Source organism: Nicotiana tabacum, chromosome 9 (assembly GCF_000715075.1).
Source record: "Nicotiana tabacum cultivar K326 chromosome 9, ASM71507v2, whole genome shotgun sequence".
Taxonomy (NCBI): domain Eukaryota; kingdom Viridiplantae; phylum Streptophyta; class Magnoliopsida; order Solanales; family Solanaceae; genus Nicotiana; species Nicotiana tabacum.
Genome location: NC_134088.1, coordinates 17,892,730 through 17,900,854, shown reverse-complemented (window position 1 = coordinate 17,900,854; position 8,125 = coordinate 17,892,730).

Genomic DNA, 8,125 nt, shown 5'->3' with positions numbered 1-8,125 from the left:
ACATACCTCAATGGAGATTCCTTAAACTCTAAAATGTTCCGGAATTTTTAGCAACTTCAATCTATTTGAGAAATATAACAAATTGAACCAAAATTAGAAAGATGATCATGGTTCTAGCTCATTTGAGCATTTTATCAAACACTAGGTGTGCATTAAGGTTTCAAGGTCCTTTTATGGAGGATTCCATCATCCCACAACCCATTCTTTACCATTTTTAGCTCAACAATCATCCTACACCCCTTGATAACACATGCATGCAAGATGGACAACTCCCATGCCAAAAACTTATCTTACTAATTACCCAATTCTAGACAAAAATCGAAATTGAGGGTTAGGGTGTAGAATCTTACCTTTAGGATGAAGACCTTGTGGGTTTTCCTTATTAATCTTCCAAGATTTGAGTAAGACTTGATGAATAATTAGCCTAGGGTTTCCTCTCTCTCTAAAACACTCTCACTTCTCTCTAAAATATCAGATTTTTGCTCAAAAATGGTCCATTGCGTCTATTTAACGAAGTAGGGTCGAGTTATAAAAACCCAAAAATGAAGCTCCGGAACAGGGCCTGCAATCGCATAATTGATATGCGGTCCGCATATAGGCCACATAATTTGGCCTTTGGAACTGGAAAAAAGCTTCCTGGGTTCGCAGTCACTATGCGGCCCGCAGACATGTTCTGCGGTCGCATAATAAACCGCATAACAGTTATGCAGTCGCATAGTCGACCACAGAATGGCATCCAAAATTGCCCCTTTTCCTGCCTCACTCTGCGGCCATTATGCGATCCGCAGAGTGATTCTGCGGTCACATAATGGACCGCAGAAATGCATTTCTCTACCAAAAATTTTCCTTTATCCCTTAGTGTATTGTTCAACCCAAAATGTTCGAGCCGCGGTTTATACAATCCTCAAACATGTAAGCCTACTCCGACACCACGAAACCTTGAATTCATTTGCGAAATTTTACGGGGCTTTACACTTAAATACTTCGAAATTTCTGGGGTGTTACACACCCGGATGAATAGAATACCGGGAACTATGGGCCTCCTCCAGAATCAACTCACGATGCCCATCCACATTTGGCACACAAATACGACCCTGCATCCTTAAAACTTCATCATCTCCAATAGTAACCTGCTTGGCACAACCGTGCCGCACTGTGTCCCTAAGGACAAGCAAATGAGGGTCATCACGCTGTCGCTTTCTGATGCGTTCATACAAGGAAGACCGAGCGACGGTGCAAGCTAGAACACGACTGGGCTCTAAAATATCTAACCTCACCAACTGATTGACCAAAGCCTGAACATCTGCAGCAAGTGGCCTCTCACCAACTGGAATATACGCAAGGCTTCCCATACTCATTACCTTTCTACTCAAGTTATCGGCCACCACATTTGCCTTCCTGGGATGATACAAAATGGTGATATCATAATCTTTCAACAGCTCCAACCACCTCATCTACCTCAAATTGAGATCCTTTTGCCTGAACAAATATTGTAGACTCCGATGATCCGTGAATACCTCGCATGATACGCCGTAAAGATAATGCCTCCAAATCTTCAGCTCATGAACAATGGCTTCCAACTCTAAGTCATGAACATGGTAATTCTTCTCATGAACCTTCAACTGTTGCGTTGCATATGCGATCACCCTGCCATCCTGCATCAATACTTCACCGAGCCCAACACGAGATTCATCACAATACACTGTGTAAGATCCTGAATCTGTGGGCAACACTAACACCGGCGCCGTAGTCAAAGCATTCTTGAGCTTCTGAAAGCTCAACTCACACTCGTCTGACCATCTGAACGGGGCACCATTCTAGGTCAATCTGGTCAATGAGGTTGCTTTAGAGGAAAACCCCTCCACAAACTGGCGGTAATAGCCCGCCAAACCTAGAAAACTCCGGATCTCTGTAGCTGAAGTGGGTCTAGGCCAGTTCTGAACTACCTTAACCTTCTTAGGATCCACCCTAATGCCCTCTGCCGATACGACGTGCCCCAATAAAGAGACCGAGTTCAACCAAAACTCACACTTTGAAAACTTGGCATATAATTGGTTGTCCCTTAGAGTCTGAAGTACAATCTGAAGATGCTGCTCGTGCTCCTCTCGACTGCGGGAGTAGATCAAGATATCGTCAATAAATACAATCACAAAGGAATCCATGTAGGGCTTGAACACCCGGTTCATCAAATTCATAAATGTTGCTGGACATTTGTCAACCCAAATGACATCACTAGAAACTCATAATGCCCATACTGAGTCCGAAAAGTCGTCTTAGGGACATCGGATGCCCTAATCTTCAACTGATTGTACCAGACCTCAAATCAATCTTCAAAAACACCTTGGCACCGTGAAGCTGATCAAATAAGTCATCAATCCTCGACAATGGATAACTTGTTCTTGATGGTGACTTTGTTTAACTGTCGATAGTCTATGCACATCCTCATCGATCCATCTTTCTTCTTCCCGAATAACACAGGTGCACCCTAGGCCGATACATTAGGTCTAATAAAGCCCTTATCAAGCAAATCTTGTATCTATTCCTTTAATTCTTTTCACTCTGGCAGGGCCATATGGTACGGCAGAATAGAAATGGGCTGAGTGCCCGGAGCTAAATTAATACAGAAATTAATATCCCTGTTGGGCGGCATCCCCGGTAGGTCTACAGGAGATACCTCTAAAAACTCACGAACAATAGGAACTGAATCCATAGAAGGAACCTCCGCACTAGAATCACGGACATAGGCCAAATAAGCTAGACACCCCTTCTCGATCATACGTCGAGCCTTCATATAAGAAATAACCCTGCTGGTAGAATGGCCAGGAGTCCCCCTCCACTCTAATTGAGGCAACCCCGGCAAGGCTTAGGTCACCGTCTTGGCGTGACAATATAATATAGCATGATAAGGTGACAGCCAATCCATATCCAAGATGACATCAAACTCTACCATATCAAGAAGTAGAAAATCTACTCTAGTCTCGAGACTCCCAATAGTAACCACACATGAACGATAGACACGATCTACTACAATAGAATCTCCCACATGTGTGGACACAGAAGCACTCAAAGAATCACGAGGCACAACCAAATATGTAGCAAAGTAGGAGGACACATAGAAATAAGTAGATCCCGGATCAAATAGAACTGAGGCATCTCTATGGCAAATTGGAACAATACCTGTGATAACAGCGTCAGATGACTCAGCCTCAGGCCTCGCTAGAAAAGCATAAAATCAGGGTTGGGCACCACCACTCTTAACCACGTCTCTAGGACGGCCTCTAACTGGCTGGCCTCCACCTCTAACGGCATGACCTCCACCTTTAATGGCTTGACCTCCACCTCTAGCTGCCTGACCCCTACCTCTATCTGGATGAGCAGGAACCATGGCACTAGAACTCTACTGATGTGAGCTTCCCGGTGCCTGAGGGAAAAATCTAGCAATGTGCCTTGGATCACCACAAGTATAACAGGACCTCGGCTGTTGTGACTGCTAACCCTGAAACTGCCCCTGTCAACCTGAGTAACCATCCTGAAAACTCTAGAGCGGAGGTGCACTAATAGGAGCTGGTGGTGCACTGTAGGCTAGCTAATCGGGATGAGACATATGAGGGCTGCGACCACCTGAAGCACTGTGAGATGCCTGGAGCACTAAGTGAAATGGCCTGGGAGATGGCCTCTACCAAAAGTACCCCTGCCTCCTGACAAGGCACAATTAAACCCACCTAAATGATGAGGCCTCTTACCAGACCCATGCCCTTACTCATGTGCACATCTCGATTCGCCTAGCAACATTAGCAGTCATCTAAAAGGAAATCTCACCCCCAGTCTCCTTGGCCATCTGTAGCCTGATAAGGTGAGTGAGTCCATCAATAAACGCCCTCACTCTCTCTCTCTCAGTAGGAAGCAAGAGAAGAGCATGACGAGCTAGATCCACAAAATGGGTCTCGTACTGAGTAATAGTCATACTGCCCTGCTAGAGACACTCAAACTGCCTGCGGTAATCCTCTCTCAGTGTGATAGAGAGAAACTTCTGTAGAAATAGCTGTGAGAACTGCTCCCAAGTAAGTGCAGGAGACCCAGCTGGTCTGGTCAACAATAATCTCTCCACCACCTCTTGGCGGAACCCGTCATCTGAAACACAGCAAAATCGACCCCATTGGTCTCAACTATACCCATGTTCCGCAGCACCTCATGGTAGCGATCAAGATAATCTTATGGGTCCTCAGAAGGTGCACCACTGAAATGAACTGGAAAGAGCTTAGTAAACTTGTCCAATCGCAATAAGCCCTCAGAAGACATGGCGGGCCTATCACCAGCTTATGCTACAACAACCGGCTGAACTATAACAGGCGGGGCTATTGGAGTCTGATACTGGGGAGCAATCTACTCCGGAGTGTGAGTAGTGGGAGTTTGTGCTCCTCTCCCAGCCTAAGAGATGGCTGGTGCTATAGGAAATGTGCCAGTCTAGGCCACACTCTTCATAAGGCCCACCAAACGGATTAGAGCATCCTGAAGCACTTGAATGATGATGAACCCCTCCAGGACCTGAGCCGGTCCAACAGGTACAGTCTGAGCTGGAACCTCCTCATCAAAATCCACCTGAGGCTCCACTGCTGGTGTTGCTGCTCGAGTTCTAGGCTGAGCTCTGCCTCTGCCTCGACCCCTGGCGCGACCTCGGCCTTGACCTCTGCCCCTCGTAGGAGCTGCCACTGGGGGCTCCGGCTGCTGTCCAGTTGAAGATGCAGTACGTGTTCTCTCCATATGAGAGAACAAGAGTAGAAGAGTTCAATCATCAATAATAGAATAAAATTGCACGACAGAGAAGGATAGAAGTGAAATTGTTCCTAAACTCCATAGCCTCTGGAAGATAAGTACAGACGTCTCCGTACCGATCCTCCAGACTCGACTAAGCCTGCTCGTGATCGTGAGACCTAGGTAACCTAGTGCTCTATACCAACTTATCACGACCTGGAATTTCCATCTTCGGGACCGTGATGGCGCCTAACATTTCACTTGCTAGGCAAGCCAATATTAGAGAAATACTTAAGCCAGTTTTTAAACAATTCAAATAAGTAAAACCAATTAAATTGGAATCAAACTAAATGAAGTACGAAGTGGCATAATAACCAATAATATCTAAATACAACCCGGATATAGAGTCACAAGTGCACGAGCTTCTAGAAGTTCTACAAATAAAGTCTAAAATAAGTACAACTGTCACGAATGAAATGAACAATGAAAGAGGAAAAAGGAAGGGGACTTCAAGGTCTGGGGACACCAGCAGGTCTACCTCGAGTCTCCAAGTATGCCAATCCGAGCTGATGCACCTCACGTATAGATGGGACCAGTAGCAAAATCTGCACAAGAAGTGCAGAGTGTAGTATGAGTACAACCGACCCAATGTACTCCGTAAGTGCTGAGCCTAACCTCGACGAGGTAGTAACGAGGCTATGACAGGACACTCACGTAATTAAACATGTACAAGCGAGAATATATATATACAACATAACAACAAATAGAGATTAAACACGTACTAGTGGGAGGGGACATGCAAGAAGGGGTACAGGATAGGGTATCTACAACAGGAAATGACAACCTGAAACAGTCAATAAACCTTCAACCAATGAAAATGGGTAAACAAAATAAATAAAGACTGCATGGCATCACCCATCGTGCTTTTACTCTCAACCTCACCATGAAACAATAATAATGGCATGGCATCACCCTTCGTGCTTTTACTCTCAATCTCCCCATAAAATAATAAATACGGCACGGCATCACCCTTCATGCTTTTACTCTCAATTTCATCATGAAATAATAAATACGGCACGGCATCACCCTTCGTGCTTTAACTCTCTTCCTTACTACGTATTAATCAATAATGAAAGAAAATGTGCACGACATAACCCTTCATACTTTAACACTCTCCCTTACCAGGTAGCAATGATTATATATATATATATATATATATATATATATATATATATAGGAGATAGAATAAGCAAGAATAAACCTTACGTCAACAATGGAATACCAAACCTCAACTTCCAAAAAAACTCAATTTTCACAGATAGTTCATAAATGCGTAAAGAACGATCAATTAAGTAATAAACTAGTCTAGGCACGGATATCGTAATAAAAGAAGGATATAATTACAAGAAACAAGTCCCAACCGCATGCTTTAACCCAACAACAACGCATAAGTACTTGTCACCTCACATATACGTTGTACCCAAACATTTAAACACGTAGCAAATAGGCAAACAAGTCATGATCCCTCAAGTTAAGGTTAACCACGATACTTACCTCACTCTGCACTCAACTCAGAGCTCTACCGGGGCCTTTCCACTGGAATCCACCTCCAAACCACTCGTATCTAACCACAATCGACTCGATAACGTCAAATAATGCTAAGGAAATCAATTATGATACTTAAATATAGGATTTTTACACCCTTCCCAAAAAGTGAAAGAAAAATCAACCCCAGGCCCGCTTAGTCAAAACCCAAGGTTCTGACCAAAACCCATTTACCCATTCATCCCCGAGCCCGATTATGTAATTAGTTTTGAAATTCGACCTCAAATTGAAGTCTAAATCTCAAATTTGTAAAAATCCTAATTCTTCCTAAATCCCTAGTTTTCTATCATGGAAGAACAAGGATTAGGGCTAGAAATTAATGGGTGATGTTAGAAATGGAAGGAAATGAGTTAAAGTGTACAAACCTTTGAATTGGTGTTGAGTTTTCCCTTCAAAATTACCTTTAGGCCGAGCTCTAATGGAGAGTTTATGAAAAATGGAAGAAATCCCATTTTTGGACTATTTTAAATCACTGGCGTCAGGCCTTCTTCGCGTTCGTGAAGGGCCTGACGCGATCGCGAAGCACAGCAGCTCATTGGCCTACGCGTTCGCAAGTTACCCTTTGTATTCGTGAAGGCTTGAACCCACCTGCCCCCGCATTCGTGAAGAGTAACGGTTACTTTCCCTCTCCCATGCCCATGCCCCTACTCGTCCGCGAGAAGCTGGGCGCGTTCGCGAAGGGTAAAACTCCCAACACTCCGCGTTCGCGACCCAACTATCGCGTTCGCGATGAAGAAAATCCTCCCCTGTCCCAAACTCCCCTTCGCGATAGCGAGAAAGGCTTCGCGATCGCGAAGCACATGACACCAGACACAGTAGAAGCTCAAGAAACCAGAAATGTTCTAGGTTAAAATGGTCCGTAGGCTATCCAAAACTCACCTGAGCCCTGGGGGCTCCAAACCATATATGCACACAAGTTCAAAAATCTCATACGAACTCGCTCACACTATCAAAATCCCAAAATAACACCTAGAACTATGAATCGGACACCAAATCAAATGTAATTTTCAATGAAACTTAAGAATTTCTATTTTAACAACTGGTCATCTGAATCACGTCAAATCACTTTGGTTTTGCACCAAATTAGGCAAACAAGTCATATATATCGTAATGGACATATACCAAGTTCCGAAACCAAGAATCTAGATCCGGTATCAACAAAGTCAAACATCAGTCTAATTTATAAATTCTTTAAACCTTCAAGCTTCAAATTTTAAACAAATTGCGATAACTCGATCTAGGGACCTCCGAATTCGATTACGGGCATACGCCCAAGTCCCAAATCACGATAAGAACCCACCGGAACTGTAAAAATACGGATCCAGTCCGTTTGCTCGAAACGTTGACCGAAGTCAACTCAAATGGATTTTTAAGGCACGAATTCACATTTTAATCAATTGTTCACATAAAAGCTTTTTGGAAAAAGGCACGGACTACACACGCAAATCGAGGAACGCTAAAAGAAGCTATTTGAGGTTTCGGAATACAAAATTAAGATTTAAAACTCTAGATGAACTATCGGGTCATCACATTTATTATTGGCTCTGTTCGAATATCAAATACCTTAATTACTCATTCAACATCTTAAGGTTTAAATTATTTATAGGGACGCAATATCCATTACCCTTCGCAAAATACCTGCAATAGATAAGAAAAAGCTACAAAATATTAGCTAATATTTATGATTAATATATTTATTATCTACAAGCTAACAGAATGCTCAGTACACAGTAACTGCAAAATAATATTTTATTTGATTGAATAATCT